The sequence below is a fragment of the Pleurodeles waltl genome, chromosome 7, assembly GCF_031143425.1.
Source record: "Pleurodeles waltl isolate 20211129_DDA chromosome 7, aPleWal1.hap1.20221129, whole genome shotgun sequence".
Lineage (NCBI taxonomy): Eukaryota > Metazoa > Chordata > Amphibia > Caudata > Salamandridae > Pleurodeles > Pleurodeles waltl.
In genome coordinates this window covers 961,624,522-961,647,809 of record NC_090446.1, presented here as the reverse complement: position 1 = coordinate 961,647,809, position 23,288 = coordinate 961,624,522, and the positions used below count along the sequence as shown (strand labels likewise).

At 43.2% G+C, this 23,288-nt stretch overlaps 1 protein-coding gene across 11 annotated transcripts in view; it reads left to right on the top strand.

Annotated features, from left to right (window-relative positions):
* Nucleotides 1-23,288, top strand: part of RBFOX3 (RNA binding fox-1 homolog 3) — a 1,585,357-nt gene that overhangs the window by 866,523 nt on the left and 695,546 nt on the right. For all 11 annotated transcript variants that reach the window (XM_069199697.1, XM_069199694.1, XM_069199703.1 and 8 more), the window contains one exon: nucleotides 1,790-1,886. The gene's annotated coding sequence lies outside the window, so the exon portion shown is untranslated. The remainder of the gene's footprint in view (nucleotides 1-1,789; nucleotides 1,887-23,288) is intronic.

Below are 23,288 nucleotides of genomic sequence, written 5' to 3'. Positions count from 1 at the left end.
CTTTACAACGGAATATCGTTGTTAAGGCATTCGTGGTAAAATCATTAGTAGTAGCAACGAGGTCGGTGTTCCGACCTCGTTGTTAAGGCAGTAGTTGTTTTTGCAGTCGTTGTTTCCTCGTATATTCATATAAATGGTCAGGTTTGCAAACCTATGAAGCTAGCAACTTTTTTGGAAAAACAGAGGCAGAAAAGGGCTGCTTGTTGTGTGGTAATGCTCTTGTTGCTGCTCAGGGCTGCATGCACCTCCCTCAGCAGCAGCTTGGCACTTCAGGAATGGTATGTGTACCTCTCACTTCCCCTAGGGTGGGATTTACAGCAGGGGAGGAAATAAGTGGCACAGCTTTGATGCTTCTGAGTGACAGCGGACTGTGGTGTAGCTTAGTCAGTGTGATTCGCGGGGTACACATCTCAAATTTCCCAAATAAAAAAGCAGTGGGGTGCAGGGTGAATGGCTGAGATGACCAAGGCCAGATGGCCTGTTCCCATGAGGAGCAGAGTTAATACTGATTTATATTAGTTGGAGATGATTTACAGTTTGGTAAATAAGGTACTCTGTCGTAATGAAGTACCATGACTACTAAACTCAAAGTCCACCCTCCTGATTTTGAGTTGTGCGGACTGCAAATTTTACACTGATGGAGTAAAACTTACTGCATTGTGTAAGCCTTTCGCAAATGCCTGATAGAGGTCAGAGGTAAACCATCTGACCATTAGTTGAATTTAGATTGCTTCTATCAGCTGTCAGTCACCACCAGGTGTATCCTGGTGGCGAGGGACAGTAAATAGAAAGAAATAATATTCTTACACCATGTGAGAACTCCCATGCTGTGGCGATAATTTTTTTTTTTTTTTTAATACCTCCCGCATTAGGATTATATTTTTTTTTAAATAAAAAAAACTTTGAAAAGTTTGACAGTCAGCCATAATGTTCAAAAGAGTTGTGTGTATAACCTTTACGACATTGACAGGAGCCACCATGACTGCAGTTCCTGCTTATGTATAGAGCTGCCCATGGGGCAGATGGACGTCTCTAAATTTGGCAGGTGAAGTAAAGGCAGGATGGCAGTCATAAAGTCCTCCATCACCCTATCTGCCCTTACTCCATCTCCCAAACTCTAAATCAGGCACCCTGTCTAGAGTGCCACAGTGGCCAAAGAACAATGGGCTGGAATACTACCTTGAGTGTTTGCCAGCGGTTAGACTATTTGCAAGCATTCATCCCACCAGCTGCTGGGTGTTTGATTGCCAATAGTATATCTGTAAACATGAGACTGGCACAGCTGTGCACACCTACCTCAGCCAATTTTTGTGAATTCCATAAAGTAGTAAATTTGCATCCATTCATCAAGTACTTAAATCAGTGCAGATTTATAGCTCTTTTGGAAAACTGTTCACTATATGTATTTAAGTTCCTGGTTCAAAATATGAACAAGTTAAAACCTCTTTGTGAAAACATGATGAGAAGAAAAACCAACGGAGACATATTGACCCGACTCATGGTTCCCACACTCAACTACTAAGCTAAGAATGCATTTATTTGGGGGGTCCCAGAAGCTGGCCCCTTGACAGTGGATGAACACAATTCCCTGCAACCGGTGCCTAGTGCTTGCTGAGCGGCACTCCGGGCTGCACTTCATGCTTTTGGTGAGCACACGTTTCTCTGATGTCATGGTTGTCACCTTCACTTCACTCATCCTGATCTCGATGAAGTAGAAACTGTCTTCCTTGTTTCTGGGTTTATCATGAATGTATGTTTGTTAATCTGTTCCTTTCCTCCTGTCTCCTAGGATCCGACATTTGAGCTGGTGGAATTCTCAGTGTGGTAATCCTGAAAGAGGTCACGTTGAATCCTGCCCCTCTCTTCTGTGACATTTTCTTCCTTGTGTAAGTATTGGGCCTTATTCATTGGTAGATGAATGTTACAGGTTGAGGTTACTGCACAACAGTTGCCCTGTGAGTGATCCAGTTATTATGCTACTCTGACACTGATGAACTCGTGGTGATGCACTTTTCCAAAGATATGCTTTTCACGATAGTTTCTAAAGTCCTTCACACTGTAACCACAGAATTGTTTCAGTATTTCATGTTTGTCCCTTTTTTATCTTCATGCACCATTGTCTCTCTAAAGGTTCTGGCTTTCTATCCAGTGCCTAATTTGTCATGAATAAGTGCCAGGGCCCAGAGATTTCCCCACAAGTATGCCGCTGCTGCTGTTGAAATTTGGAGTTGCCAAACACCAAGGCTGTCTATTCTTGATTATATTTCATGTCACTTTCATCTGCCTTCCTACACTTCCTGTGCCTTTATCTCAGTCTTGTAGGTTCTTTTCATCCCTGTCTTCTCCATTTGTCACTATTTTTCAATTTTTCTCCTCCTCCATCTTCCTCTCTTTGCCTTCATCTCTCTTGTTGTGGATTAAAGTCTAATGGTGAAAAATACTTTTCGGTGCTCACAAATGAGTGCCAGTGGGCCCCACCTGCAACCACTAGTTCAAATTAAGCACTGAGTATATCAGTCCCTGCCTGCAACCCAGTGATGATCCTGCCCTGCTCACTGTTCTCTCAGAGGTTCTGTCTCCTAGTCCTCAAAAGCATAGTTTCAGCCCTGTATAGCTCTATTTTTGGGGCAGGGTAATGTAATTTACAGGTTTGCTATGACCGAACCATTAGCTGTTATAAGAAAACGAATCATTAAAATGCATGGCTTTTTTATTGCTCTATTCAGTTGCTGAAACTCATTTCTCATAGCTAGAGTCTTTTTGAAGTTAGTTCAGTACAGCATAATTTTATATATGTATATATATTTCTGCACGCCTCGAGTATAGCCTACTCTGAGTCACATGACTGTCTGCCTTAATCTCTTTAGTGTTTTTTTTGCAAATTACTCATAACGCATTTCATAGATCACAACCTCTCCTTCTTTTAAACTAGATCCCTGCAGCCTACCAATGCCTAATATTTACCATCTGATTGTATTCATCCCACAAACCCTTTGGTAGACCTTTCATACCTCCCACTAATGGTCACACCTAACTCCTATTAATTTAATCTACCACAGGAATCTTGAGAAAATGCATGGAATGGTTTCCTTGAGAGCAAAAATCTAATCCAAGTAGCCAACAATAACTACTGGATTAACTGCTAACTTTGGGTTAGAAAGTAGCATGCTACTTGTTGTAAAGTGCTTCAACGCCTCATTCGGAAGTGCTAAGTAAGCGCTATATTACTGCAAGTAAATTACAGTGTGTATACCTGTCAGTGGTCCTAAGGTTCCACACTGTGCAGTGGACAACATGCTTAAGAGGGAGTTATAAAAGGATCCTGGCTTTGTTAAGCATTTCTTGTGAACCTGTGCAGCTAGACTGATTAAAGCCATCCCCTTCTGGCCTCTCTGCATCTACTCCTACAACTAAAGCAGCTGTGCTCATAAACCTATCATTCACAAATTGATAATCTGTGTGCGCTATTTATCTCTAGTGATGAGTCTCTCCAAATTAATCTTCTGCATTATCCCGACTGAGCCCTGACTTTCTGCCTCTCCTGTCCCCTCAGTCTCCGATCACTTTCTCCAGTACCCTTTCCTTCCCTTTTTCTACTGTGATCTGTGCTCTCTCCCTCAGTTTCTCACGCTTATCCATCTTCCCCATGCATACACTTCCTTTCTCCCGCCGTCTCTTACACTGTATTTGTTTTTTCTCTTTCTCCCTCATCCTTTATCATTCTTGTTTTACACCTCTTAAATCAGTCATCTCTTATGTCAGTCCTATATTCCAGTGCTGTAACGAAGGCCTCTGCGGAGCCGGGGGGGAGGGGGGTGTGGAATGGGGGAGCCCCTCTGGCCTGAAAGCTCCTGAGTGAGTTTGTATACTTTGCAGGGGGTGGGGGGCTCATTTTCTTACGCCTCTGCTATATCCACATCTACTCACGCTCCCCCCTCCCACCAAGTCTTATGCCTCATCTTCCCATGAATTTCTCACTATATCTTTCTCGACGCCCACCTCTCTCCCACTCCCCAGCTCGCTTTATCTTCCATTTAAGGTGCGTCCTCATCTGTTTCCAATCCCCTTTCTCCTTGGCTGGGCTTCTGCTTGTCTCAGACATGGGGTGACCAGATTTCCCTGGACAGCCCCGGTTTTCAGAGGATTGTCCCGACGCTTTTGTAAATTATAAATAAATGTCCTGGTTTTTGGGACAAAGGTCAGGTCAACCTGCCAATCAGAAGTGAATGTTTACTCTCCTTTCACCTGCACCTCTAGCTTCTTAAATAATTGAAGAAGTAATTTATGGGTTTCTGCCTGTCCGCTGCCTGCTCCCATATCTATTTGTGTATGTGTGTCTCTCTCTCTCACACTCTCTCTGCTTTCTCTGTTCTCTTTGTCTCTCTTTTTTTTGCAGGACAGGCTAGATGTGAAAGTGACACTGAAGGCTTTAGTCCTACTTTTATGTCTGACCTGCCCCGTTTTTTTCTTTCTTCTCAAAATCTGGTCACCCTACCCTGACATATTTCTTACATGACACTGTCCTTTTCTGTCTTCCTCCAACTTTCGCTGCCTCCCACTCTCTCTCGCCCAGTGAGTTCGTGTCCCTTCCGCCCTGCTCTCTCTTTCGCTCTCTGCTTTCTTGCCTCTCTCAGTAGCTGTTTCAGCAACAGTCTATTTCTCGCTCACACTGCCTCTCTCCTCTCTGTGTGAAATCTCCCCATGGGGGGTTCTGGATGAATCGGCCTGTTGCCTCCTTTCCCCGATTCCCAGATACCTCTGCTAGGACCTGCAGAGTCACCGCCCCGCCCCTTCCCGGGGTTTGAAGATGCGCGTCTTACCAGCTAAAGGGCTTTCTAGTAACGCTGCGGCAGCTGTGAATCACAGCTTCACCCACAACCGCTAGCGCTAAGACACATTAACACAACCGTGCACACACTCCACGATCAGGCCCAGGGCTAGGGGAGGAGGAGTGGCGACGGCGAACTGGAAGAGCCGCACGTGGCCAAAGTATAATAATGTAGGGAATAAAATACACCCTATTAGGACTCCGTAGACCTATATATTACAAGACGTTCTATGAAAGTGGCTGGAAGCTGGGTGACATAGCGTCACCGAACTCTGGGTTGCCTTGCAATGTCCTAATACTGTCTGATCGGGAGTATTTCATTCCTTATAACTTGTGAATGTGGGCACGCACCCCGCCCAGTTTTATGCAGTGACCCCTCCAAACCCCGCAAACAGAGCATACATAATATTACAATGGAAACAGTGTGTCTTGCTGCTAAGCCTCTATGCACCGTGAAGGGATTTGTTGGACCCAGAGTCCGCAGTACACATCCCTTCCTCCCCTGGGTTATCACACGTCCCTGCCGCAGCCTCCTCCCAGCTGCTACTCACATCAGGTACCCAGCTCTCTGCACAGTGTTTGTCTGCAGGTTGGAGCAAGGACGTTGATTCATCAAAGGCCAGGGGTAGAGGAAGTGACATCACACTTCTTGACCCCCCAAATGACATGACAGGAAGTGATAATAGATGACTTTCTTCCCTTGGCATTACACTAGCTTTCACTGTAATGCATCTCATATACAGGATTACTCAGTACAGACAGATCTTGTGCAGATTACTAGACACCGTGAGGTATTTTGTAGGGTTTTTGTGAGAGGAAAGATTCTATGCTTGTGGCTCTACTACAACAGTGTTTAAGAATTAAAAATTGTGCAAGAATACGTGTTTTTTGTATTCTTACACAGGCACATACATGGCTGTCAGAATGTGTGCATTTGTGCAGTAAGACTGCTTGCTCTTCCTGTAACATAAGTCATACAACATGGATATATTTTTCTGTGTTATGATAGCTTGTAAATTGTGGAAGTCTCACAATATGCAGTCTTGTTTGAAATACATATTTTAATAAAAATGAGCGCATGCTGGCCACAGTTAAACTTGCAAGAAAGCAGCGCCAGGGATGTCTCCAAACCGACTGCGCGTGTCTCCCCGCTCTATGGGGGTCTTTCCACAGTCTGAAGCTCTGGCTCCCTAGGAACCGCTTTACTGTAGCGCCCAACCTCTCCGAGCGGCCTTTATGCTCAGTGCGCCTGCTACCTTCTCGGAATATTGTATTGTTGCACAGGTGACAAGTCATTATTTTCTTATGAAAGAATGTTTTGATTTCCGAAATCTTCTATAATAGGAACATAAAAAATATCATTTTCTAGGGAAATTATAGCCTGTCATAGATTATAATTAAGTTTTCCGGTTTTTCATTATTCATTGTTTAACATCTCCGACTGCATTTCTTCATATTTGATTTTTTTCTCAGTTTTCCTATACTAACCAATATTTGTTTTGCGTTCTGTGGCAACACAAAATTGCAACTAGTATATGTACACATTTGTTTTATCAATAAATGTGCGTTTATACTTGAAGGCCGGATTGTTTTTCATAATGTAAACATTGATATATAACACAACAATGCATTCATTAAAACATTGGCAATATAGCACAAAAACATATCCCCAGCTGCAGTTACTTGAGGGCATTTCATTCCTGTTTGTAACTGCACGTGCTGTCAGTTTCCACAGCTGTTGGCCGAGCAGTCATGCTTCACAGTATGGAGAACCACTAAAAACACACATAAGTTGTTTCTAGCTCAAATAGATCAAACGTTATTTTAAATGATGCATAAACTAGGCAACACCATGCCGGCCACTTTGCTGAAATTAACTATTACCTTCCCAGCTGTTCATTGCCCCATTCAAGCATGTAACATCAGTTTTGCCCTAATGGTGTTAAAAACTCGAATTGAAGTACTCCTGGACTGGTTTTAGTCTGCAGCACAGACATGAAAATCCGTACCTACTCAAAGTAATTCAGACGGTAGGAATAATGTTTCATTTCGTATGAAAATGGGCTGTTTCACTTTTCAAGAACATTCATGTTTGCATGACATACACTGTCTCAACTCAGCAGTTGTTTCAAGATGGCATTTGAAGTTTAGAAGATTCTGAACAGGTTGAATGTCTTTTTAAGGTTTGATGTCTTGAATCCTGGTGCACCTTTTATCGAGACACGTAAATAATAAATATGTATTGTGGAATATTGTTATTCAATGTTGTTCTTAATGGAAAGAGATACTCCTAAGGTCATTTAGTGGGAACCCAGGGTAGAAGCAAATGTAAAGACAAGTTTAAAAACTTAAACGAGATGCACAAATTAAGTGATACACCATGTATTATAAGACATTTTCACATGTAAACTGTTGTCTCATGAGGACATTGTTGATTATTACGTTATGAAAAAAATACTCTGGGATGTAGAAAGGGCAACGTTAATAAAGTTGTGTTCCTGTGCTTCCATGCAAGACAAAATCATTAATTGTTGTAGAATGACATTTTGAATAGAACCTGCTGAATGTGTATTGCTTTTTTGTTAATGGGCCAATGCATATCTAGAGCATAAGCACCTCTTTTGCAGCAACGTGTGTTTAAATGTCAAAGATGGGAGGGCAGAGACATCTGGGTCTGGGAGCAGACGTGCAAAGTTCTGGCATGGCTCCATCCTCTAGGGCTCTGACCGCAGGCACCGGATCATTGCCTGGAGACACCACCAGGAGAAGTGGGTTATGGTCCTCCTCCTGGCACCCTGAAGGTGGAGTTATAGGTGCGCTTTCAAATCTGCAGAGGACAAGAGAGGCCTAGCCTACCTGGAGTCAGAGGACTCAAGATGGTTCTGGCATACTGTGATGCTCTAGTGGTGAGACTACTGGCCCGAAGCATGCCAGTGGGAAGAGGAGTGTCTCTTCATTCTCAACAGGGGCCCCAACAAAACCTAGAGGAGGCCTGGTTGGAAATCCTGAGAAGCTGGTTGCAAACCAGCACTGCTGGTAACGGCCAGCATTGTGGTTGAGGCCAAGGCAAGGAGAATCGGAAGAGGGGCTGGAGTGATCCCACTCCAAATGAAGGGATTACACCTATGACTGCAGGTGCCACGCGTACAGAGAAACTGAGGCGAGGTGCTCTACAATAGCCATTTCTGAGGGCACAGTCCGAAACTTGTACAGGACATACAGGGAACATACTCTGAAAGCTGAATAGGAGGGAACACAAGCATTTTTTCCACCCAAATCTGGGCAGCTGACGTAAGAGGAACTAGCAGAGCAGTGATCGTGGAGGATAGTGGTGCCCGCCTGATGTTGGGGGAATGATATGATCTGGCTGTCCTCTACCACATGCAACAAACCTCTTCTGCTGTGGAGGCAAAGATCTTCTCTAAAGAAACCACAGTAAACTCCTAGGATTCATGACTTACCGCTACAGAAGCTGGTCTACAGTATGAGCTGCAAAAGCTCTGGAGTTGTAATTCACATTGAGGAACGTGAAAGAGTCGGCACATGAACACATCAAGATATGATGATTAAGAGCCACACACGCTATGATCCACCTAGTCTCAGGTGGACCACATGGAAGACAAACTCTGAGCTCCAAGCATCCACATTTTGTGAGTTCCTTTGATCAATGAGCAGAGTTGCCTCTTCACCATAAAATACAGTGCTTTTTAAAGTCTGTGACCCTCTCTCTGGGGTTCACATCTAGGATTGTGGTAAGAAAGGTATTCAGACTTCCCATCAGTAACAAGGATAGGAAAGGGGGGTACTGTTGTAGCAAAGTTGGACAGCTCAGAAGAATGAGTCCAGAGGAAAGCATTCAAAAACAGATCTACATCCATTGAGGGAGAAGAAAATCTTAATTTTTCTAGGTTCCATTCAGGCAGCTCGGAGATCGAAACAAAGGTTGATTGCCGTCCGAAAAGTGGATCTCATGGATACTTCTAACTGCAGATTCTTCACCTATAGAATATTGCGGGGTGACACCCTGCATCCAGAGATTTTTTTCAGCAGTTTTTCTCTCGCACCAGTCGGTGGTATTCTGAATCTCTGCTGTGACTTCGTACTACTTCAGAATTGACAGAGGGAGCAGCATATATGTGGCACCACTGTATGCTGACATCGATTCCTTTCTTTCTGTGCCCTTGATGCAGATCTTGAGCTTTGCTCTCAACTTTGTTGGTTTGCCTCACACTGTGTACCAGGCCAGATAAGTCCATGAAGAACAACAGGATTCAAGCCACACTGCGACTGCAGGAAACAGATGTCAGTCTTGGGCCAGCACGACATATGCTTGTGAAGTGTGGGCAACGGTCATGAATTGAAATCATGAGAAAAATGCACCGTCATGTTCCCAAAGGTAATCAGGGAGTGGAAAGTGAATCTTTACTTCAGTGAGCATGAGACAAGGTCGCTTTCGAAAATAGGGGTTCCATTCCCACTCAGACTCTTTTGGTAAGGCAAATTTGACAATATGCAATAAACACAAAAAGTCAAATGGGACTTATACCCATTCTACCACACAAATTGTGATATGAGGTCACAAAGGTACCACCTAAAAGGTCCAGCATCTATGACTCTGAATCTGACCCGCAGTTGGTTCTGCTGCAATCCAAACTCTCTAGGCTGTCATTGACCCCACTGCAGATAGTGAACTTCGTGGCTTTGCTGCAAATGTTTCCCATGCTGCTGTTTCTATATTGTGCACCTTCGGGCTCCATGGAGTCACATGGGCCTCCATTCGGACCTTCGTCAGTGGGCCTGCCTCGTACACTGACTGACCCTTTGTGGCATGTTCCTGGGCCTATATTGAAGCCGGTCCAGTCTTCCATTTCAGCCTGAGGGTCTATAGCAGCCCCTTACGAGCCAATGCAGGCCCTGCTGGCACTGGTGTCGATCCAGTAGCAATGCTGGTGTCTGACCCCAGACAAAATCAGCCCGTGCCAGGCCTATGTCACGCTATGAAATAGCTAAGTTGCAACTAGTGGTTGTGCAGCCTGACCTTCAGCCTTGGCCTCTCTCTCAGCATTAGTGCTGAGAGGATAGATGACTTCTTCCCCCTCAGTAGGGCCCAGGTCATTCCCAGTGTTTGTCATGGTGCTGATGATGATGAGGCTGCAGACTACCTCTCACCCTCATTACACTGAGAAGGGTTGTATTCAGACTCGCAAAATGCTAGTAGACTAGACACCTCACCAGAGACAGAGCTTGGTTCACCACCTGGTCCACCAATGGAAGAAACTGCCTTTATTGCTATAGTTGGGTGTGGAGCAACAGAAGTGCTAGACCTCTAGTTGTCTACTCTGGAAATTAGTCAGTTTATTGACTGAAATTCTTCAGCCAGGTCCTTCTTTATCTGTGCAACTGTTAACATTTAATAAGGCCTTATTGGCACCATCATGGCAAGGTGGTCTAAGTCATGCTCAGCCCCTCTTGCCAGCCAACCTTTGGCCAGATAGCACACTCCAGACCCTGACTACCCTGATTTTTTTAACAAGCTAGCCAGCACCTGAAAGTCAAGTCTTGTGGTGGAGGCATCCAATAGTAAAGTTAATTTGAATGCTTTTCCTTCAAACCCACAGATAGGGAGTTCAAATGTATCAATGCCTTTCAAAAGAAAACAAATTCCTCGACTAGCCTGGCTTTATGCTCTTTGAATGCATTGTGACTTCTAGGTAGGTACACCCACACCTTATCGGACATGATCATCAAGATCTTGCTGACTGGCCCGGAGGACCAACAGAACACACTGGTCCAAATGATGCAAGATGGGCAGGATGCATCAAAGTATGAGTTGTGCACAGTCCTCGACACTGTCAACTGCATAGGCCAGTCTTTTGGCACCAGTGTAATGCTCAGAAGGCATGCCTGAATGTTATCAGCCAGGTTTTCAGAGTATGTTCAAGCATTCCTTATGGATATGCCCTTCCGTGTGTCAACACTTTCGGAGAGGTCAACTCCGCGCTTAAGCTATTTCAAAGAAGTTATGCCACAGCTCAGTCCTTAAGGGTATCATCCCACCAGACAACTTCACCAGTAGTCTAGAATGTTTAGGGGCTATTCCGGAGGCCTGTCTTACCAGTAGCACCAATGTTCTCAGCTGGTGTAGCAGCAAATGCGGCCCTTATGGGTCAGATGACATAATGGCACTAAGGCCATTCACACCATCAGCTAAGCCTCCAACTCTTCCTGTTTTACTGTAAAGACTGCCAAGCTGCTTTGGCTTGCTGTCCCAGGCACGTGACTAGCCATTAAGAGGCAAGATACAATATTCCTCCCTCACTTTACCACCATCAGGACCAATAGGTCTTATAACTTGTTCAAGAGGGCTACACCCTGCTTTTTATTTCATTCCCATCTCTTATTCCCACACTCCAGAGTGATTTTTAGCAGACTTTTTTTTATCTTGGTACAGGAAGTCAATCTACTGCTGGTGAAATGCACCCTGGAGTGTGTGGCAAACTTTGCAGATGGGTGGGTACTAGACTTCGCTGATGGGTGAGAGGTGGAATTTTCACTACTTCCTCACCCTGAAGGAGGACAGATGCCTCAGACCTGTACTAGAGTTGTGGCCATTGAATGTCTTATTTAAGAAAGACAAATTTAAAATGCTCACTCTGGTACAGACTTGCTCTGCTCTGGGTCCTGGACCTGGATGGTGTCTCTTGACTTGCAGGGCATGTATTTTCATATACTAGTCCTGCAGAGCCCCAGACATTATTTGTAGCTCCTGGTGGGGTTTGAACATTTCTAATTTGTTGTGCTGCTCAAAAACTTACCTGGACCCCTCAGTTGTTCATGAAAGTTATGGTGGTGGTTGCGGTTAATCTTTGCAGTTTGGGATACATGCATTTCCCTCACCTCAGTGCATGACTGCTCAAAGTGGGCTTGTCACAGTCAGCCACAGACCAGCTCTGGATGAAGGATAGGCTGTGGATCTTAGGGTTTACCATTAACAAGCCAAAGTGCCACATGAGTCCAACACAGATGATTCCCTAGGTTTTAAATGGGCCAATTATTGGGATCGCTGACTCTATTAACATTGCTTAAGGAACTGCTTAGAACCTCATGAGGTGGCAGACAAGCACTGCACTTCCCCACATTGACTATACGGTGTGACAGACCCACCACTTCTGGGGTGGGGGATCATCTGGAGGCAGTGGAGATCAGAGGCCTCCAGTGGAGAGCAAGTACCACTTCATCCTTTAAGAGTGTTTGGCCCTGAAAGCTTCCCTGCCAACCATGAAGGGAAGGCTGGTACAGGTCATAACAAAAACACAGCCACCATGTGGTACTGCAAAAAGCAGGACTGGATGGGGTCATAGATTGTGTGCCTGGTGACTCTGCATCTCTGGAGGTGGCTGGACCAGCAGAAGATCTCTTTGGTAGTCCTCCACCTAGCAAGGTCCCTGAACAACACGGCAGACAAATTAAGCAGACATCAGCAGGTGACCATGAGTTTATGTCCCTATTCCAATGTGGCATAGGGCATCCTGCATCCTAGTCTCCACAATCTAGATATCCATGTATGGAGATTAAGGTGTGACAGCTAAATTATTTTCAATTGTTGAATGAAGAGGTAGACGTCAGTTTTGCAGCCAGGTGCCCATCCAGGAAGTCTGTTTATGCTGGGTGGTGGAAATCTTTGCGTGTACTGGTGTGGGGTCATAATTAGACCCTCTGTAGGTCAAACTTTCTGATGTGTTGTTTGTGTTGCCAGTTGCCCAGCATCGCCTTGCAGTGGGCACAGTTAAGGGTTACTTGTCAGCACATTCTGCATTTTTATGTTTGCATGACCAATCCTCTCTCTCTTTAAATCACCAATTGTGATGCTTTTTCTGAAGGGCCTGATACATATGGTCCCTCAAACACCATTTGTCGTGCCTCACTGGGACCTAAATCTAGTTCTGATTTTCCTTATATGTAAGGCACTGAAGCCTGTGTACAGGTACTCACTATGGCTTCTGATGAATAAGACACTTCTTCTTATCACCATCATTTCTGCATGCCGCATGAGTGAACTACAGGGGCTCTGCATGCACCACTTTCTTCCCAGAAAAGCTGGTACTGCAGGATCTGCCTGCTTTCCTGCCAGTGGTGGTATGTATCACCCTTCCATGTCAGTCAATCCCGTCCGTTGCTGACATTTTTCGATCTGTCAAATTTCCTGAAAGAGGAGGAGAGACACCATCTGCTTGACCGTAGGAGAGCTCAGAATTTCTAAATTTCCAGTATGACAGACCATTGTGTAACTGGTCAGCTCTTCATGGAATTCACTACACAAAGAAGGGAAAGAAAGTGCGAAAGATGACTCTGCCTATGTGATAGTTTTCTGCTTTAGAGTTTACCTAAGAAGGAAACCCCCAAAACACCTGCAGGCTCATTCCACCAGGGATAAAGTCACTACAACAGACGGTGGCAATAGGATGCCAGTTCGGGATATCAACCACTCTGCAACATGAGCATGAGTGCATATTTTCAGAAAGCACTACTACCTTGACAGCCAGGTCTGACAGGAGGACCATTTTTCCTGCTTAGTCCTGCAAATATTCAAAATCTGAGTCTATTTCTTGGACCCTCCACCTTTGAAAGATAATGATGTGGTATCTGTTCTAAAGCTGAAGAATCTGGGATTAGAAGTATTCAGTAGAAGAACAAGTTACATACCTTTGGGAATGCTCTTTCTGGTGGGTAATCTGTCTATCCACAGGTTTTTCACTGCCTTCCCACCTTCCTTGTTCTGTGGAATAGACTTCTGGATATCAGTATAAGGTCTGAAGTTTGATTTTAGCACACTGTCACCTGTAATTTATTCAAGGAGCTATGCATAAGAGGGCGTGGAAGGAGAAAGAATTTAAAAAATGACATCGGCACGCTAGGGTGGCACTTAAATGTGGCTCCGCTTCGTCACTTCTGGGTCAGTATGAAGTTACTGCCGATCCATATGGCACCACCTACTGGCAGGTGCGAAGCATTGGTGGAATAATCTCTGAATCCACTCTAGTGCCTGGGAAATTTCTAAAGGAGAGTCATCCGTAGTTAAGGGTATCAACCAGAAAAGCATTACTGAATTGGTTCTTCTTGCCCTGGGTTCGAAGGCATCACTTATGCACCCAGCAATAAATGAAGGTGACATTTGCGAGCATGGGCTGTATGCTCACACCTAGGGCCGGCTTTAGGTGCAACTGCACCCGGCACTGACTTTGGTGAAGGGCGCGGTCTTTAAAAATAACTTATGGGTTTAAAAGCACCTGAACTTTCTTGTGCATGGAGCAGTTTCAGACGATAAGGGAAATGTCACGATAACACTGGTGTTTGAATGTTACTGCTGGTGAGAGATTGGAATTTTGTCTAGTGGCAGTTTTAACTCAAAGTAGCGCAAAGAACATGTTCCTTGCAGATCACAAAACTGAGCGAACTATGAGAAGTGCCATAAATAATGTAATGTATGTCAGACAGCGACTATGGAGAGATGAGGGACACTGTTGGAGAGTGTTAGTGAGGGAATTCATGGAGAAGGAGGTAATGGTGAGGGGGGGGCGCCAAAAAAGACTGTTGCGCAGAGCGCCACAGCACTAAAGCCGGCCCTGCTTACTCGTGCATGGGCACTTCTGGGAGCAATGAAGAGGAGGTTCGGGTGACTGGTTTGAACTGGTTTGAAGAGGCGAGGTGCAGCTTCAAGAGTGGAGATAATAGGAACATTTGAATTGGAGCCTGTCACAATGTTTGGATCCCACTGATTTGGCAGGAGTTAGGGTGAGGGTTCTGAGCCGAGAAGATATTGTTAGTTGAGAGCAGCATAATTCAAGGACGTGTTCTCCCACGCCCTCCCCTGAGAACTATACAGAGAAGGAGTTAGAGATTCGTGCATTGTTTCAAACCAGGGATGGACAATAACTTTATTTTGGGGATGTTTTTACAGTTTAATCTTTCCCCACTCGCCCATTTGGGTGGTTGTTAAAGGTATGTGTGTTGTTATTTATCCAATAAAAATAATTAAAATTAAATGTCAAAGTAGCTAGAAAATACTGTCACACGATGGGCCACATACTTTACCATTAATTATGTAGTACGAAGCAAATAGAATGTCCCTTTGATTTAGATTGTATGGCATTGCACTGCTGCACAATCCCAGCGGGCCTGCTGTACAGGTATTTTAATATGAGGCAATGTAGCAGTCGTATAGTACTTTCACTGGAGTCACGTGACAAGACGTTACTTTCATTTGCACGTTATCTGAGGTGTACCGGATGTGCCAGTGGAGCTCGCGCTGAGTCAGAGAGCAGAGTTTCCTGGTTGGTTTAGATCACTAGAATGTTGGGAGAGTGAAAGAATGTGTGTATCTGCTTGTTAGTGTTTCCGGTGTCAAAAAGATGAAGCTCAGCTGCTCACAAGAAAGGGAGTTGAAGCCAAACTGACTGAAACAAGTACGTTAGAACTAATTACCGACGAGATTCCTTGGGGTAATCATATAAGGCGAGCCGCCCTGGAGTCTTCACCCTGCTTCTAAGAGTGCCCCCTCCCCCATACTTCACACTCCAGGGCAAGTTGGGGACTAGCCGTCCATGAGACCTAGGAAGGATGAGAGGCAATAGCAACAGTGCAGCAGGTGCGCTCCAGACAGCATTGAATTTCATTGTTATGCATTAATTGCCATTACGACCAGGAGTGTGCGACTTTAAGACGTTTACTCTACAACTTAGTGAAGTTTTATACAAGTGTGTATGAAGCTTGCATGAAGGTCGTCAGGTGTTAAACACAGACTTGGAAAATGCCCACTAAAAGTGGATGTGTGGGAGAATATTGCAACAAAAAACTCTTTAAAATGACATACAGTGAAAAATCCAAAGCCTGTCCTCTTAGAAGAATTGCTAAAAATAACGGAATATGTCTTTGTTTGATGACGTCTGTTTAGGTTGCAAAATCTATTGTGACATCATTCACCAGAGCACCTTTAAGTGAGAGATATCACTCTGCCCCTCCCAAGCCCACAACCACCCCCAAAAATAATATTTTTCGACACAGTTTGCTTGTAATTGTTTTTTCTTCTTTAAACCTCTTCTGCAAACGAACCTGGGTAAGGGTGGAAACTTTGCAGACTTTTCGAGTTGCACTCAGTGGCAAGATTGTTAACTCAAGGGCGAAGTTTAAAACTTAAAACTGAGGGGTCTACTGGTAATGTCAGACACTTTTGTGGATGTAAAGGGCACAAGAGATTATCTTTCCTATTGTGCGTTGGCGTGAGTTTAGTGGACGTTGCCAGCCTTTTAAAATGCTGGTGACAGCAATACATTTCCTACTAAAGATCTAGTATAGGCAAAGCCAATAAATATTGTGTTAAATACAGACCAACTGGCTACGAACATTCATATTTTCTTTGGAAATGTTTTTGTAAAACTTTATCACAAAAAAGTGGCTACCTGTGCAAGAATGCCGATGTGCGTGCATATGTCACTGCACCTTGGGATTTTTTTACAATATAGTTTTATAAACTTTTAAGTAAGGGGTGGCATTGCTGCGGAAAGCAGACGGCCATCTTGGAATGCTTTTCATAATGAGTTAAAAAAAAATCTAAGATATTCGCAAGCACCCAACTGTTGGTGTTATATAATGATAGATTATGTATTATGTACCATCAGCACACAAAGCTTGTGGAGCAGAATAATAGAAATTATTTCAGTAATATCAGCAATCATAATGTAAACTAAGATGGACGTTTGGGGCACCCAACGCATTTTATATGCATACATCCATGCTATATTGAATGATTTGGCCTAAATTCTACCTAACACCTATATCTATATTATTATCAGCCTCATGGTTAATGTATTAGTCGAATGATTAGTGTTGCCTCTAAATACTTTAGACCAAGTCAAGTACTATTCCTGCATACTTCATATAGCTTACATACAGGCCTCTACAGATACATGCCTGTAGTCAGGATATGGTTCTGCAGCATTTTTTCCAAACTACCAGTCTCTGTGGCTGCCCCGCGAAACATCTGAGGACTTTTTATATTTTTCTTCCCAATGCTCACTGTGGGCAGTGGAGGGTGAGTTGTTGTGCAGTCTCTTTGTCTCACAGAACGAACAATGCTTCAGTCAGAGACAAGTAAACCTCTTTAAATATGCTTCCATCCACATTTGCCCTGTGCCAGGCTGGAAGGCCTTATTACGTTGCTCACTACACATGCTCTCTGTGCAGCAGAATGGAAGTTTATCACCATTCAAAGCTTTAGTTTTCTAGGCCCCAAGCCTTTCACATACACACTCTAAAGAAGTAGTGGATTTAGGCTTGCCATACAGTTGTACCTGATTTGTATTAACATGCATGTGGCTTTAGAAAAGTGCTGCCACGTACATCAGACCACTGAATGAAGAGGTTTGCATGAACCCCCTTGTAAGAAGGTGTATGTGTGTATACATAGATATATCCTTTTTTTGGAAAAACAAAAGGCCATTCACAGTCAGAGCCTCATAACGAGAGCCCTGGTAATTCCGATAAGGCTAGTAACAGAAGTTACTGGCCCCATGAAGATTACAAGTTATAGCATTTCACATGTAGCTTTTGAATGCTGAATGCAGCTAAAATGTTTGGGTGAAATACAGCAAAAAATATGTGGTAATTGGACATAACAGAACTTGTAGTTTCTGTTATTTCTCTACTCCAGAAACTATCTAGACCACTGTTAAGGTAATTCCATGGGTAGGGAAATTATGAGATTATTCTGGGAAAATAAGACCTTACCAGAATGTAGAAGAGTTCTGGTAGAAGTGTTTTGAGGTGGGAAGTAGAACCCAAACCTTTTTAGGTCTGGCTTCCCAAATCAGCTATCTAGATGACCTGATGTTATCAGTTCTTTTAAGTATGCAGAATAGGCTTTGGCTCCACCCAGTAGTGTATTACTCTCATACCTCTTGTTATTGGCTGTTTGAGGTATCTTTGTCACTCCAATTGAGTGCTACCAATGGTATTCATCAGGGACTGTTTTACATCTCAAAAGTACACTGAATCATCACACATTAAATAATGTGTTTCATATGTGCATTGCATACAAAAAGCAATACTTATTTTCTGTTTTATTTTTTTACCACTGTAGATGTATTTTGATGTTTTTGTGAGATTTTAGAATGCAAGCTAGAACTATTGGTTTTGACAACCCTGGCTATGAACTTGGAGTTATTTAAGCTATCTTATTTTGTTTGTACATTTGTAGTTCATTAGGAATCCACGCAGGCGATGGTGCATGCAGAACTACCTGCATGACGATGCAACTGTGAAAGTTCTGAGAGAAGTCCCATTCTTATGGAATTTAGTATTGTTGTCATGCTACTGTATGACTTTACATGTTGAACAGTTTACCTGAGTGCATGTGGATGGACATACGTGCAATTTCTTGGACCCAGGTGTGGCACCTACTGCCTTTCCTCTTGCTTTTGCAGAGGGCTGCTGGGCTACTGCAGGTATATCGCAGTTATACTAGGAGTGGTGAACACCAGAAATTATGTCCCTTCTATCGTGCACATTGGAAAGTATACAACAAGTATGCTATATTGTGCATTGACTGTGGATAAGATCCCACAGAGACACATGCAGTGTTCACCCTCTTTGGTCTGTCTCTCTTGAACCACTATCCCGTCCTCATTCCTAGTGTTTAGAGTAACTTCCTTCCAGTGCCTTAATTAGGATAAAAAGGTGGGGGGGCATGGCAAACTGTTGTATCCAAAGAAACATAACTAGGAATCCTTTTCAAGAGGAGTTGCTTTTGTAATTAAATTAGTGATTTCAAACTTATGAACTAAAATCCTTTACTCTATACAACAAAGGTCTTCAAACTGGGGGGGCCTCAAGTGGTCCCGGGGAGAGGGGGCAAACTCTGGCCAAAAGAAGCATTATACAGATAACAGGCCTTTGTTTTAAGCAGAAGCATGCTATTGCATTTTTATAAAGGTAACAGCACTTAACTGCAATGTTTAAATAGGTCTAGACATATTTAAGCATTGCCAACTTTATAAAATAATTGTGAAAAATTCTGAGGGGGGCCCAATGATTTTTATTTTTTAACTGGGGGGGCGGGGCATTAAAAAGTTTGGGGACCACTGCTATACAGCGTGCAACCTTGCCAGTATTTGGATGCCTGTGAGGTTTCTTTTATTAAGGTTTGTGGAAGGAGTAGTGGTCTTTGGAGAATTGCTTTCACTTCTGTACACCCTTCACACCACTTTCCTCTGCAGTCTGTCACTGTTAGCCATTTACGCCCTTTTTCTCCCCATATCTTTCTGAAATCTTCTAGCTGCAGATCTCACAAGTCTCTCCTCCACCTTCATCACTGTCTTTTCATTCTGTTCTTCTGCATGTACTTCCTTGCTTCACTTCCCATTCACCACACTCTCTCTGTTTCTCACTATCTTGGCATATATGTTATAATTGTTCTGTTCCGTCATTAGAGGGGCCAAGGATTGCATGAGCATGTAAACTGATCACCTTTATGACACACTGACCATCACTGTGAGAATCTTGCACTGCATTTAACCCCACCAGAGCCCTCAATTATGCTCTGTTCTGACCACCATCCCAAAGCTTGAACCCATGAAGACACCTAGAGGCGACTCAGGTCACAGTAAGGGCTGCACAATATTCATGTGTTACATGAAAAAATACAGAAGACGCACTATGTGGAAAAAGCAGACACACTCAGGAAATGGAATAGGAAGTAAAACATGAAATGTAAAAATAGACTGCATCACTGACATGGATTACCCTAAAGGTTTTTACAGTCATTGTTGAGAAATTGATACATTTTTGCTGGAAGAGTTAAGGACATGACTAAAGGGCTCGGTATGTACCCGTTCCTGAGTCTGTTTTTAATTGGGACCTGGTCCACTTACAACCCTCATTCCTTCCGTCTTATTTACCTTCCTTCTGTCTTCTATAATTCTACAGAGCTTGAAAGTGTCCTTAGTGGGGGGGAATACAATTTATAGATGACACTAATGTTAGAAATTAACATTTCCAGACAGTCTGGTGCCTCTGAAAGGCCGGTACGGCTGGGGCAGAGTCAGTCACATTACCTGACTGTGGCAATTAAATGAATGAGCGAATCAGTTGCATGGAGTCAGTGATATGTTAAGAATGAGCTAACTCTTCTCTGTGCAAAACTGTCCGTGCTAGGATGGGACTCGCTCTGCCCCAGCAGTTTTTACTTTGATAAAAGGATTGCGAATTTAGAATGGCAGAATGAGAAAGTATGGGAGACTGAGTCTGTCCACACAGTTAGTAACTGCTGCCCAAATCCTGGCTAGCTTACAGTGCCTCACTCAAACCTCCAAACCCACGCAGTAAAAGGTGATTATGGCAACCTGAACAAGACACTCTGACTCCCCAGGGAAGCCATGGAAAAAGATCGTACTCTTTTCATGTTGTTACTCATGCATGCCAAGGCGAAACAAAAAGATGCAACATCATTTTTCAATGAATTTATTGAACCAATCACAATCTGGCATATAAAGAGTGAGCTGCAATAATTAGGCAGATGAAACAAAGCAAGGTAATCAACATTACAAACATAGTAATGAAGATAAACAATCCAGCAATGATATTTGTGGTTCCAGATGTCCTAGAAGATTCAACATAACCCTATGTCTATGCTGACAGCATAGCTGCTGTACCCTTTTGCCTGGCCCGATCTAAGGGTTTATCCCCAGCCCCATTCCTGGAAATATTGTCAGAATCGGCCTGTGGTGTTGATGGCAATCCTCTCAGGAGGCTGATAGAACAGTGCCAGCCAAGCTGCATGTCACACAGCGTGGGTCCCAGGATAGTCATGGCCGGAATGCCCTCTGCCCCTCCTGGGTCAGTGCAACATTTATTTAATAAAACATGCCAGGATGGAAGCACAGTTCCGATCCACTGCTGCGTCTAGGTGATAGAATCGATCTCCTGAATGGACAACACAAACTAGCATATCATGTACAGTGTTCTCTAGCCTTGGACAGAAAGTAATGATTATATGGTGTGCAAAAGCTAACTAAACAAGCAGCTTGTTCCTCGCTTTCTTACAATAGAAATAAGCTGATAAAAATATGTAAAAATCAGTGCTAAAAAGCAGCCTTACTAAAATGATTAAAATATGAACTCTGAAACGAGCTATACAGGGGTGACCAAGCCAGGGATACCCTCTCCTTGCCAGTTAAAGAGGACAGATTCTAAAATCCTATGTAAAAGACTAAAAACAATAAAATATCTAACTCCTAAAGGCAATAAAATGTTCCCAGCAACAAGCCTAGCAAACAAGTAAAGGAAGGCTTTCAAAAAGAATCAATTTGTTTAAAACAAACGCCAAATTTAAGTAATTGGAGGCAGCCATCATGTCATTCAATAGCTCAGTGAAGAGGGAGTCCAAGGAGGATCCAGAATCTCCAGACGACAGAACCATTAAAGCCTCAGTGAGCAAATGAAAGGAACAGACATGATCCAAAGCCTCAGCCTCTGCCAAGAAAGCACATTCTTTACAATGCCCAAAGTTGAAAAGCCAAATGGAAACATAATTGGAGCCATAGTGTCCATATCCATGTAGGATGGCAACTTGAAGACACCTCCAGAAATGAACACTCAACGGGAACATCACAAAATCCATGTCCGTAGATAATGCCAATTGCTGTGCAAGACACACATCCAGTGCACACTTGAAAGGGCACCGAAGACAGCAGAACACATGCTGCACTCAGTACAACCACAGTGGTTGAAAAGACAAAGACTAGTTGTCATTTAATTCCTCCGACAGATATACTAAAAAATGCTGTATTACGTGTTCATGAGCCAGCTGGCTGTGTGGTAGTTCCACAACCACTTGGCTTTGAAGTGGGGCATCCTTTCCGGAGCAAAAATAGTAATAGCAAAATACCACCAATTAATGCCAATTCAAGAGGTATGCCTCCACAAATGCTCATAAACAGGGAGTGTATGAATGATGGTATCACTCTAAAAACAGCATGGAAAGTGCTCACAAATCTAGACCCAGTCACCTTAAAGTGCACAACACCTGCGGTGTTGGAAGCATTTAAAATGCAGCTCAGACGTTCATTGAAGTGCCTTGGAAAGTTGTTATTTGAAAGTGACTGTATGAGTGACTTATAGGAGTTTTACAATCACTACCACTGAGTAATTCTTCCTTTTCCCCACTCATACATTTATAATCAAAAGCAGATTCCACCCACACCTCATGTATAAAACTCTCCCCTAATGCTTCAAAACTACCTACCGGAAAATATTTCAAACACAAAGTGAATTGAAACGTGGATATTGGCAGGGAGATTACTCCATGTACTAACCACACTGCTGATGGTGTTTCAGCCACTGTGAAAGGCAACATTTCTAACTTTCCCATATTAAGCATTATGTACGTTGCACCCTTCTTTGTCATTATCAGTTGTTTGCATGTTAGTTTGAATGGTGAGTATAGCTCCTATGAGTTCACTTGTTCCCAGGGCACACAATTCATTTTTAGAACCTGTGAGGTCTAACTCAGCTTCTTGATGGACCTAAGCTGTCCATGTTGTAAAAACATGTAATTCTGTATAATATCTATTGCAGATGGAGCAATGTTGTTTGGTGTGTAAAGTGAGTGGACAATTTATTCATCCCATTATGGACAACGGCTAATGCTTTTTCTAATTTTGCCTGATCTGTTTGCCTTAAAAAGCAGCAGCTGCCACTTGGGAAATCTTCCATATTTCATTGTATATTGCATACAATAATCTTTTAGAGTGTGGTGATCTAAGACCAAACAAGAATTCTTGCCAATCCATGTTGTCATAGAGGAGAGAGAGGTGTTCTTTTACAGCTGTCAAAGTGAAATGTTGCAAGCATTGCTGACATAGCTTGACCACACTGTATGTAGTGACAATCCCTGCATGTTGTGTCTCGACATAACAAGGGTCCAATCCGCGAGCTTTAAAACCTTCTGTAGAGTTTCTAAAAGATACATAACAACCATTTGTGCCCACTGGCCACAATAATCACCCAATTGGGACCTGAACGTATAGAATTAAATGTACCATTTATGTCCATACTATTGTGCTGATCTTCTGTGTAATTTATCAAACTTTGCCAATTGTCAAATTATGCAATTGAAGGGATACTAGGCATATTAATGTCTATATCTTTGCAAGTTGTCTCCTGAATAGTATCATTATGAAAAAGCATCTGTAATGGAATCAGACATGCTTTAAAGAAGTCATCCATGCTCTGTACTTGCAAATCTTTTCCCCCAAACTGATTTTAAATCAACTGTTTCTTTCCAATACTCACAGGCATTGATGGCTAGTTGGTAAACAAATGAATTTGCATAAATTAATTTAGTAGTGGGCAGCATATTTTTTCTTGCTTTTTTGCTGGTAATTTGAAATAATATGACACAGGATCA